Source organism: Lutra lutra, chromosome 5 (assembly GCF_902655055.1).
Source record: "Lutra lutra chromosome 5, mLutLut1.2, whole genome shotgun sequence".
NCBI lineage: Eukaryota > Metazoa > Chordata > Mammalia > Carnivora > Mustelidae > Lutra > Lutra lutra.
The window spans coordinates 45,532,178-45,544,278 of record NC_062282.1 but is presented as its reverse complement, the minus strand read 5'-3'; the positions used below and the strand labels follow the sequence as shown (position 1 = coordinate 45,544,278).

Sequence of the window (12,101 nt, the reverse complement as noted above, 5' to 3'; positions counted from 1 at the left end):
ATATAATGGAGTATTAAACAGCCTTAAAAAAAGAATGAGGGGCGCCTGGGTGGCTCAGTGGGTTAAGCCTCTGCCTTCAGCTCAGGTCATGGTCCCAGGGTCCTGGGATCGAGCCCTGCATCGGGCTCTCTGCTCAGCGGGGAGCCTGCTTCTCCATCTCTCTCTGCCTGCCTCTCTGCCTACTTGTGATCTCTCTCTATCAAATAAATAAATAAAATCTTAAAAAAAAAAAAGAATGAGATCTTGCTATTTGCAACAACATGGATGAACCTAGAGGGTATTAGGTTAAGTGAAATAAGTCAGACAGAGAAAGACAAATACCATGTGATTTGACTTATGTGTGGAGTCTATAAAACAAAACCAGACAAAAAACCAGAAATAGACCCATAAATACAAACTGGTGGTTACCAGAGGGGAGTACGGCAGGGAAATGGGCAAAATGGGTGAAAAGGAATAGGAGCTACAGGCTTCCAGTAGTGGAGTGAGTAAGACACAGGGATGAAAGGTACAACCTAGGGAATACAGTCAAGGGTATTGTAATAGCATTGTATGGTGACAGATGGCAGCTACACTTGGGGTGAGCATAGCATAACGTGTAAAGTTGTGGAATCACGATGTTGTACACCTGAAACTAATATAAAAATTTTTGTCAAACTACACTCAGATTTAAACAAAAGAACACAAAAAGGGCAATAAATCAGGAAAGCATAAGGAAGAAAGACATACCTGAAATCCCATCATCACAGCAGACATTGTTTACAATAAAATCTCTTAAAGTACTACTTTAGTGTATGCCCACTACAGAAAGGGAGGGAGGAAGAAGACTGTGTTTTCATGTCTTCTATTGTCTACTTTATTAAACATGCTCTCCAGAATACCCTCAAGCAGATAGGTCAGGCTCTACCCCCACCCTACAACAGAACATGTCTCCTCCAAGCAGAGCAATTCAGCTTTTATATATTTTATTTGCTTATAAGTGAACTCAAGGGAAATCTCAAATTTGGGCAGGACTAGATGAAAAGCCAAGGACAGGAGCACCTGGGTGGTGTAGCAGTTAAGTGTCTGACTCCTGGTTTTGGCTCAGGTCAGGATCTCAGGGTTGTGAGATCAAGCCCCAAGTTGGACTCTGTGCTCAAAAGTTTGTTTAAGATTCTCTTGTCCCTTTGCACCTTTCTGTCTGCCCCCTGCTCTCTTGTTCATGTGCTCTCTCTCTCTCTCTCTCAAATAAGAGAAAGAAAGAAAGAAAGAAAGAAAAAGAAAGAAAGAAAGAAAAGCCAAGGAGAGGTAGACAAGTAGATGGGCCAATGAACTGGTATTCCCTGGAAATCATACCCTCTGAAGTTTGAAGAGCTGTTTACAGAGGGAAAACACTGCATGGGGATAATTGATTGTGGTCATGGTTGCACAACCCTGTGAATATAATAAAAGCCTTTGGATTATACACTCAGAATGGATGAATTGTATATTACACGAATTATATATCAACAAAACTGTTAAAAAAAACTTTAAGGACACTGTTATAAAACAATTCAACTGAGTAAATTTGAAGATCTAATTGGCTTTATTCAATAATTCATGAATCAGGCAGCATCCCATCTAGCAAATAGAAAGGAGTGCTGAGGAGCTACACAAAGGGAAGGCTTTTATGGGGTTCTTCTAAAGGAAGAGAGTGGATTGTTTCAGGTAGAGTCACCTTCCTTTAGGAGACAAAAGAGGTCTATCAGGTGGATTACCTCACTAGTGGATTATCTCACTAGTGCTGACCAGGAAATTCCAGACTGACCAGTTGAGATTACATTCCTGGAAGGGGCTGAAGCTGCATTTAAAGTAGATATTAAGTCTTGCTTTGCTGACATGAGGCTTAGCACAAGTGACTCCATTTTGGACCTTTTCTTTCTTTCTTTCTTTCTTTAAAAAAAAAATACTGAAATTTGAATTTCATATAATTTTCACAAATCAAGAAATGCTACTCTTTGATCCCCCCACTCCCCCCTCCGCCAACATGTAAAAACCACCCTTTGCTTGTGAGCAGTAGTGGCTGGTTGTATTTGGTCCATGAGCCTTAGTTTGGTGACCTCTGGCTTAGACTAATCAGGATGCTCTTCCAGGGGCAGGGAAGGAATGGTCAAATGGAGGAAAATTTCATACTTGAAAAAATCAGGAGTCCTTTGGGGAGGAAGAAAAGGAAAATGGATAATGAGAAGGCAAATAGCTCTGTCCCTTGAGGCTGTTTAGAAAACATCTCTTATGGGTCATGCATGATCTTTGGGCATGTAACCCTTAATCCCAAGCAATCCCAAAATATTCCTTTCAATCCCTTCTACTATCCCTAGGAGGAATTTTAATGAATAAGAATTTCTCCATCTTACTACATTTCCCATGATATGTATCCAATGTCCATTTCCAATGATATGTATTACATTTCCAATGATATGAACATTATCATAGATACTCCTTGGGGTCCAAGAAAAGGTACCTTTTTTGCCAGAGGTAGACATGGTGGACGAATTAGCCATTCTGAGTCATTCCTAGTAGGCATTGCTGCTGAAACAATCTTTTGAGACTTAGAGCACTGCCTCTTGGATACCTTTGTGGCAACTAGTATAAGAAAGAAAGGCTTCTATTTTACTCCTTTTGCTTCTAGTTTGATTTCATAATTTCTAGACTTTTTTATTTAAGATTTTTATTTATTTATTTATTTGGCAGACAGAGATCACAAGTAGGCAGAGAGGAAGGCAGAGAGAGAGAGAGGGGGAAGAAGGCTCCTTGCTGAGCAGGGAGCCCAATGCAGGGCTCCATCCCAGGACCCCAGGATCATGACCTGAGCCGAAGGCAGAGGCTTTAACCCACTGAGCCACCCAGGCACCCCCATAATTTCTAGAATTTGAGGGAAAGTTTGATGCATTACAAAGATCACAGACAAAAAAAAAATCACAGAAAGTCAAGACTGCTCACCTCAAATAGCTTCATTACCTTGGGGCAGTCCCTTGACCTGCAAGGTAGACAGTAACAGGCACAGCAAGAACAGTAAGAATAAATTCCTTTCCGGGGTCTAGAGGATGAAAAGAGGATCCTTTCCAGTTTGAAGGACGGAAGAAGGTTTTTAGAAAAAATACGTGTGAAGTAAGACTTCAGGGAGTGGTGGTAATTGAGAGGTCAGAGAAGAGACTTGAAGAGGCAGGAGTATGACAGTGATTTAGGGTTCAGAGAGGTGCTGGAATGCTTGGAGGGGAGGGGTGTGGAGATAGGGTTGAGAGATGGAGTTATGGATGGATCAGAGGAGGGCCCTGAGGAGGGAGTGGGTGACTTAACTGAGGCGGCTCTGACCAGGGTTGGAGGGAGGTATGAGACGTGAGGATACTCACCCAGCACTTACCCTCCACCCTTGCTGCGGCCCCAAAGTTCCCTTTCTTAAGCACAAACCAAGAAGAAATTCCAGGCCACAAATCTGCCGTCCTTGTCCCCTGGCTGCAATTTCACTCATGTTCTCTTTCTGACTAAGAAGGACAGAATTGGCTGCTTCAGTGTGTTAAGGTAAGTTTATTTCACTTTAAAGTGAACAAAATTGAGTTCATTGACTTTATAAGGCTCCTGGTGCACGCTCTGTAGGCTTTCTCGTCATTTTTTCCCAGAAAAGTGCTTCCTTAACTATCTCAACCAAGCAGGCAGGTGAATGGAAGGCTGCTCAGTGTTTCCAAAGGGAGTGACCAATCTCTCTCCAGGAAAGAGAACTTTAACAATGCTGAGGGCTGTGGGGGTAGGGTTCCCTCGGGGATCATCCGAGGCTCCATTTTTCAGGCTAACAGGGAGTTGGGTACTGAGGAGTGCACGCAAACAACCTCAGGAAATTGCCTTCACTGGAGAGGTGTTTGCATGGTACCTTCCCTTCTCAGCAACGAAGCAAGCCCTTTAGTCATCTAACTGGAAAGAACTGTGGATGAAGGGAGACGAAGGTCCAGGGAAAGCAGGTATTGCCAAATGCTTGCGTGTCCTGGGCAGCCTGGGGTGGGGGTGTCAGTAGGCTGCCCTGAGCCTCCAGTAAATGGGGAAGGACACTCCCTCCCTGCTCCTGAAAATGTCTGCTCTACCCATGTAATGTTGACCTCTGAATTGTCCTTGAGAATTTAACGGGTTTGTTTTCTGCATGTTGTACTCCAGAAACGTGCTCAGACACCCGCTTTAAGATGCTAGTGCCCTTTGAGAAACAGCATGCATAGGAGAGCCAGTATTCAGTAGAGCGAAGCCTGTTGAATAGCTGCTTCGTGTTTCTGATGCTCAGTTTCCTCATCTATAAAATGGGATAATCACAGTCCACCTTTTAAGCTTGTTGTGAGGATGAAATGAGAGCTGTGGGCATGTGGCAGACACATTCTGTGTGTCTTTACATGCCTTGCTTTATCTAATCCACACTGCTACTCTATGAGGCAGGGCGGGTCAGCATTCCCATTTTACCGGTGAAGAAACAGAGGTCCCCAGATACATGGTGGAGTTGAGATTTACGCCCAGGCTATCTGACTCCAGAGTCTGAGCCCCGTGTTGTCCGTCTTGGAACCTCATTAGGGCCCAACAAATAAGCCTTCGGTATTGTCAGTAGGCACAGTGCTGTAAGATGCCTTTTCTTAGTGTCAGAAGGCTCCCAGATGCTGGAACCCCTGGTGGCATAGGAAGAGGGAGGGAGAAAGAAGGGAGGCCAGTGCGCTAGTGCAGGACAGGCCTGTTGCTTCTCTGGAATCGGGCTGAGTCCTGCGTGGTAGTGAGCACTCCCAGGTTCACGCTGCTACATTTCTACCTGCTTGTCGGGCCTGGAATCACACCCCATCCATGGGGCTGGACTCAAGACGCAGAAGGCTTGGGCCAGCTGGGCTGAACAGCCAGCAGCCTTGCTTGCCAGGTGCTACTCTGATGTACTTTGGCTTGGCAATTTAGGAAAATCATGAGACTGTTGTGAGCTTCTAGTGCTCTGCCTGCAAAGAGGAGGAAATCTCTGCTTTCCCACATGGTAAGGTTTTGTTTCTGTTTGATTATTCATTTTTTTTGTTTTTTTTTTTGTTGTTTTGTATTTTTAAAAAGATTTTATTTATTTATTTGACAGAGAGACAGAGATCACAGGCAGAGAGGCAGGCAGAGAGGGGGAAGCAGGCTCCCTGATGAGCAGGGAGCCCCATGTAGGGCTTAATCCCAGGACCCTGAGATCAGGCAGAGGCTTAACCCACGGAGCCACCCAGGTGTCCCTTATTCATTTGTTTTATTGAGATATAATTGACATACAACACTGTATGTTTATGGTTTAAAGCATAATGATTTGGCTTACATATATTATGAAGTGATTACCACGATAGATTTAATTAGCATCCATCTTCTCATGTAGAAACAAAAAAATAAAGAAAAAATATTTTTTCTTTATGATGAGAACTCTTAGCATTTGCCCTTAAAAACATTCAAATTTACTATCCAGAGTGTTAAGTATACTCATCATGTTCTATATTATATCCCTAGTACTTATTTATCTTATAAATGGAAGTTGTACCTTTTGACCGCCTTCATCCAGTTCCCTCTTCCTCCCTCAATCAGGTAACCTCAAATCTGATCGCTAGTTCAGCTTCCCAGGTGTTCCTGGTTTACTACACTAAGCAGTAGGCTGGGCTTTAACTCAGCTCTCCTGCGTGGGTAGGTATAGAGCAGGCATCAAGGCCAGCAAATCTCTTAGCTCAGGGACGGAAATCAGGCAGACTACACCTGGCTGAATTTCCTGGTCCTTCTGTGCCACCATTTTGGCTCTGCGGATGAGCAAAACCACCGGCTGGGACACCTGCTTGGGTACTGCAGGTAGGAACTCAATTAGCCAACACTGAGTGCAGACTGTTGCCAGGCTCTCTTCCCTTTTTCATCACAGATTCCCAGTGGTCAAGCCCTGCAGATTCCATCCCTCCATCCTGCAGTCTTTGTGGGACAGGACTAGAATGGGGGCTCCCAAAGAGCAGTCCATAATACTGGGGAAGCAGGATATCCACCCAGGACTCTCTTCCCATGGGAGGAAACTGAGACTCAGGGGAGACTTCTCAGTGTGGTGCCGCACAGGCCTGGGAGAGGGGCCAGCCAGTCAGCCAGTAGCTGCTCCTCTTACCCTTCTGATGTGGCCTGACTTGGTCTCTGAGGTGCCAGGGGGAGTGGTCTTCAGTCTCACCCCCATGTTCTCAGATTTTTCAGTGGTGTCTTGTCCATGAATAGTTTTTAGTTGTTCTTTCTGTGAGGGAGAGCTAAGTCAAGAATGACCTTGTCACCATCTTGGAGACATCCATTAAGGTTTTGAAGGGCTAGTGCCAGTATGGAGGTGAGGAGTTAATGTGTTAGGAAAACACAACATCCACCTGCATAGAAAGAGAATAGTTGAAGTTGGTTACTCCACTTCCTTAGTTTTTTATTCATTCATTACATAAACACTGATTTAGTACTTACTATCTACCAGGCTTTGTGTTAAGAACAGTGGAGATGTGAGTAGGATAATGTCCCTGTCCTCAAGAAGTTTATTTCAGACTCAGATATGGACACAGAGTTTGATACATGCCTTCTGTGGAACTGTTACAAAGTGCTATGAGATAAGAACCTGATTTCGACAGCCCATAGGTTCTGATCAACTTCAGTCCCAGGAATGCATCTACTCCTTGTGCCATGCAGGGGACCAACTAGTGCTCTTCATCACAACCAGTCCCCAAGTTGTTTGGGCAAGAGGCAGAAAAACAAAGAAATTGTGATTACAATGGGGTTTTAGCTTAGTTTCTACACATTTTACAAGAGGACTGGAGGACAGGTCACCTTCTCTCTGCGGGCCCACATCCATTTCTGGGAAATGATTGTAGACTCATAAGTTGTTCCAGATGGACCAACTTTGGAAGATCTCAAAGATCAGCATTCCTAATCTCGAACATAAGGACACGGGGCACACAAGGATGTGTCTAGGGTCATGTGAAAAAGATGCATTATACTCATTTCATAGGATGTTGTATGCTTGCTGTTTCAGAGTTTTTAATAAGCTAAAGGGTTGAAGGGTTTAATGTTCTTCTTTTTTTCCAAACAAAATAGCCAATTTAATCAAGTTTTCATGCCTCTAGCAAAGGGGGTAGTTGAGAACTGGCAATGTATGCAAACTACAAAATAATCCTGGATAGTAGCAGATCTGAGGAAACAGCCATCGCTGTGAAGAGTCTTCTGGGTTAGCCTGAGGGCATCAAAGTGATAGAGCTTAATGTTCTGTCCTCAACCGGTGGGATGAACTCAAGACGCAGAGCACTGCTACCATTTGTCCAGAGCATGGCATCCCAATATGCCTTTCTTCCCAGAATGGCTGCCTGGGTACCTTGTTACTATCAGCTTTATTTTTGAGTAAATCAAATTATATCAGTGAAAGCCCAGGATGAATTACTATATTCAACAAGGATAAGGTATAATGGTTACTGTTCATTAATTTGACACATTTATTGGATTCTCCTTAGGTGAAGCATTGTTGGAGGGACTGAGGTACAGCAGTGAACAAAATCCTTTTTGACCTAATGGTCAAAATTATAGACAGCCAAATTATAGAGAAGGGAGGTAAATGGGTAAATAAATTTATACCTTGTTTTAAGTCAGTAATAAATGTTAATAAAGAAAAATAGTGTAAAAATAGACCAGTAAGAAGGGAGAAAGGTGTCACTTTAGATGGGTGATCAGGAACAACTTCTTTGAGGAAAGATCATTTGAACAGGGTCTGAATGAAGAAACAAGGCATCAGGTAAATGTCTGGGAGGAAATCTTTCCAGGAAGAAGAAACAGCAGGTGGAAAAACCCCGAGGCTGGTGTGAGCCAGGTTTGGTGTTCTGGCAAAGAAGAGATGGCAGAGTGACTGAGGTAGAATGAACAAAAGACAGAGAAGCAGGAAATGAAGTTGGAAGGATGGCCAGGGGCCAGATCTTGCCGGGCTTTGATGATCACGGGAAGAACTTATATTTAGAAATGAGTGTGTTGGAAAGCAACTCAAGGGCTTGATCTGGGGAGTGGCCTTGTCTGATTTACCCTACAAAGATCACTTTAGCTTTTGTGGTGGGAATGGACAGTAGCAAGAATAAGGTGAGAGAGACTGATAACTGCAGTCTTCCTGCAGTCAGTCTGAATGAGAGAGCTGAGATGCATAGACCATGTGTGCCTCCGGGCGGGAGTAGGATGGGTACAGGGAGATACAGGCCACCTGTGCCAGAGTCCCCACCTTTGGAGGAAGTTCAGGCTACTGGCCAGACTACCATTTCCAAGATGTTTGATTGTGTGCGAGTTACTTAACTGGGATGTCAACTTGCTCATCTTTCAAGTGGGGAAAGGATCTTGTAGAGACTTGTGTCACAGGGACAGTACGCTACCTGGCACACTGATGTTCTATGGTGTGAGCCATTGTTCAGCTCATCTCTCAATTTACAGAGAAACAAGTTCAAGTTCAGAGAAAGAACAGGTTTTGCTCAACTACCCAACTTGTTTCTGGCAAGACCTGGACCAGACGCCTCTCTTCCTTCTCCTTCCATCTTTTTTTTTTTTTTTTTTAAGATTTATTTATTTAAGAGTCAGAGAAAGCAACTGAGCATGGGGGAACGGGCAGAGAAGAGGGAATCTTAAGCAGACTCTGCGCTAATCACAGAGCCTGACATATAGGGCTCCATATCACAGCCCTGAGATCAGGACTTGAGCTGAAATCAAGAGTTGATCACTTAACTGACTGAGTCACCCAGGCACCCCCACACTCATATTTTCTCATTCCCTGAGCAGTCCTGTGTCCCATTCTGTTGTAGGATTGATGACTCAGCCCTGTTTTCATCTTCTGCTAAGATGGAACAGTAGAGATACGAAGAGGGCTGAAGGAATGATGGGGTGAGAGCAGTGAATGGATAAAGTAGAAGTAAAATCATCTTCATGGAGCCTAAACAGTGAATTATTGACTGTCTGAAGTGAGGATAAGTCCTACAGTTTTTCTCAACATCCTTGTTTACTTTCAGGTACCCTTACTCATCTTGCATTGGTGACACATAGCGCCATGTTGCACCATCTCTCTCCATGAGGGATGGTCTGCGGAACGTCATTTATCCTTCTCTCCAGCCAGCACCAGGACCAGGTGCAGATGGGTCACTAACAGGGGCTAGAAGTTAAGTCAGTGACAGCCTAGCCACACAGTATAATGTCTTAAAGGCAGAACTTTTTGCCTGAATTTCCCTCTTCCCCCCTCTTCCCAGCTGACAAGTCACTTACACTGTGTTTGGCTTCTAAGGGCTCCTCATAGGACAGGAAGAAATGAAAATTCCAAGCCTATGGGGTGCTGGGTGGCTCAGTCGGTTAAGTGTCTGACCCTTGATTTCTGCTCAGGTCATCATCTCCTGGGTTGTGGAATCGAGCCCTGTATAGGGCTCTGCACTCAGCATGCACACAGTCTGTTTGCCCCTCTCCCTCTTACCCTTTCCCAACTCTTTCTTTCTCTGAAATAAATAAAATCTTTTTTTTAAAATGAAGAATTCCAAGCCTGCCTGCAGCAAGGTTTTGGTTAGAAGCTGTGTGCCCCCAGGGTGAGAGCTGGGGGCTTAGTGAACATACTGGAACAGAAGCTGTAGAGAGGCAGAGGAGCATAGGCTCTGGAGCCTGAGCTCATGGCTCAAAACCCAGCTCTGCAGTCCCCAGGCCAGTGTCCTTGCACAAGCTACCTATGCGCCTGTGCCTCCATTTCCTCACATGAAAATGGAGATAACATAGATAACCCTACCTCTTGGGCTCTTGTTTGCCTTGGTTAGGTGAGAACAATAGAACTATGAGCCATAGTTACCCCACTGTTACCATTACTTTTTTTTTTTTTTTTTTTTTTGGTCTTAATACTCCAGGACTTTGGGGAATTGTTCTTCCATCTGTGATGAAAATCAGAAGGAAATCTGCTCACTGTTCAATGCTAACTTAAATGCTTTTTCTATTATGAGGACTTCCTCCCCGGCTCTTCCTCTTGCAAATAAGAAGCAGAAGTATCCCTCCCCCGAACCCTTCACTCATACCTCCGCCGTATTACATGCGTGTGAGACCATGTCACAGGTAGTGTCTTTTTCAGTGCTCCTTGAGGGCAGGGCCTTACCTCTCTTTTTTCTTTTCTCCTCCTCCTCCTCCTCTTCCTTCTTTTTATTTGGCAGAGAGGGAAAGGGAGCAAGTGAGCGCAAGCAGGGTGAGCACCAGTGGGAGAGTGAGAAGCAGGCTCCCCGCTGAGCAGGAAGCTTCACATGGGAGTCCATCCCAGGACTCTGAGACCATAACCTGAACTGAAGGCAGACACTCAGACACCAACTGAGCCACCCAGGTGCCCCTGGGCCTGACCTTTCGATTGGAGTCCTAGTTTCTGTGAGACAGAGGAAGCTAAATCTTAGACCCTAGAGTCAGACCAACTGGAGTGGGCTCCTTCCCAGTTTCGTGGTCCTTGTTTAAATTACTCTCGAAGTATAATTTTCAAAAATAAAAAAAAATATTCGGTGAGCACACATCAGAGATTTATTATCTTATTAAACAAGGGATTAGCAGCATGACTAAAGCTCAGCCAGGGAAGGATCTGAGAACTGGCATACAGTCACTGAAATAGAAAAACATTGAAGTAGGACAGATAAGTAACATGCAAAGGTAGTAGACACACATGCAGGGCAGTAGAACCTTAATTCTGGGATTATCATTCCTACTAAACAAATATATGCTTTTTACCAACCAAAAGGCATTTGTAACTCTACATCTGCCACAAGTTGACATCTAACTTGAAAGACTCTGGGCCTAATTAATGGTCAGTCGAACAAAGGAAGATTTATCTTCAGAGTCAGATAAACCTCAGTTTATCCAGTGTGCTCCAGTATTGAAAGCACACAAGTTATCCTTTTCCCTCATTTCCAAATTTTGGATAATTTTCAGTCATTATTAACCTAAGACTCAGTTTTTGTATTTGTAAAATGGGGGAACATTACCTGTGTCTTAAGAGGTCATTTTGTGTCTGATTAAGACAAGGTGCATAGGGTACCCGGCACATTGCCTGCTGTGTTAAGTGTTGGCCAAGGGCTAGATAGTGGAGTCCAAACTTTGGAAGGAAAAATGATAATAGAATGTCTACTCTCTGTCAGCTGTGACTCTATATGCTTTATATATGCTTACATAGATTCCATTTACCCTCAGAACAGGACTCTCAGGTGGATATTCATTAGTTCCAGTTCATGCAAGGAAATTTAGATTACCAGGAGTTAAGTGACATGATTGAAGATGTCAGAACTGGAGAGTACAGACTAGGTCTGTGATCCCAAAGGTTTTTTTCATAAATGTTGCTGCCTCTTTAAAAGAAAAAAATAAATAAAAATCACAAGACAAAGATTTGCAGCAGCATTTACATTGAACTTGAATTTGATTTAGAAGCATTTTCATTTTCAGTTTCTTCATCCAAATTTTGTTCCTTCCTTCCTCCCTCCCACCCAATCCCACCCCTAAACCAAAAAGCTTCCCCCCCCCCCCTTTTACCATTCATTTAGCACTTCAAAGGGGGAAGGATGTGCCTCTGAGTGAAACATTGTGCTGGCAAAATGACACTCCATTTTCCAGGAGCCCTAACAAAGCCTTTTGATTTGAATGTCAATGCTGCGAGGATGATTAAATGTAAGATTCACTTTTACATTCCCCAGCTGCAAAATAAGTTGTACAGTTCAATTAGTTTGCCACGTGGCTGAGGATCCAGCCCCTCAAAGTTGCTATGGTGATGTGACTAATGAAAGTGGTGTTGGGACTGGGGATGGAGCTCAGTGAATTTCCAGGGACTAAAGCTGGAAGGGTTACATGTTGGGAGGACAACACAATTGATTTTCCTTTAGAGTCCCCTCAAATGCTGTGTTCCCACTGCTGCTGTGATGCTTGGACTCTCTGTACTGACATGTGAAAATACATCTTTCCTTCTTGGAGAGAGAGCCACAGGCAGGACTCTTAGTTGGTCAGTTGGTTTATCTGTCTGTCTCTCTGTCTCAAATCATTTGCTCTCTTGTGATATGAACTAGGATCTGGAAAGATTAGTCTAGGGAGAACATCAAGGCCTTAAA

General features: G+C 43.9%; 1 long non-coding RNA gene across 4 annotated transcripts in view; it reads left to right on the top strand.

Moving 5' to 3' along the window:
- Window positions 1-12,101, top strand: part of LOC125100742 (uncharacterized) — a 246,114-nt gene that overhangs the window by 31,187 nt on the left and 202,826 nt on the right. The gene's annotated exons all lie outside the window — the stretch shown is intronic.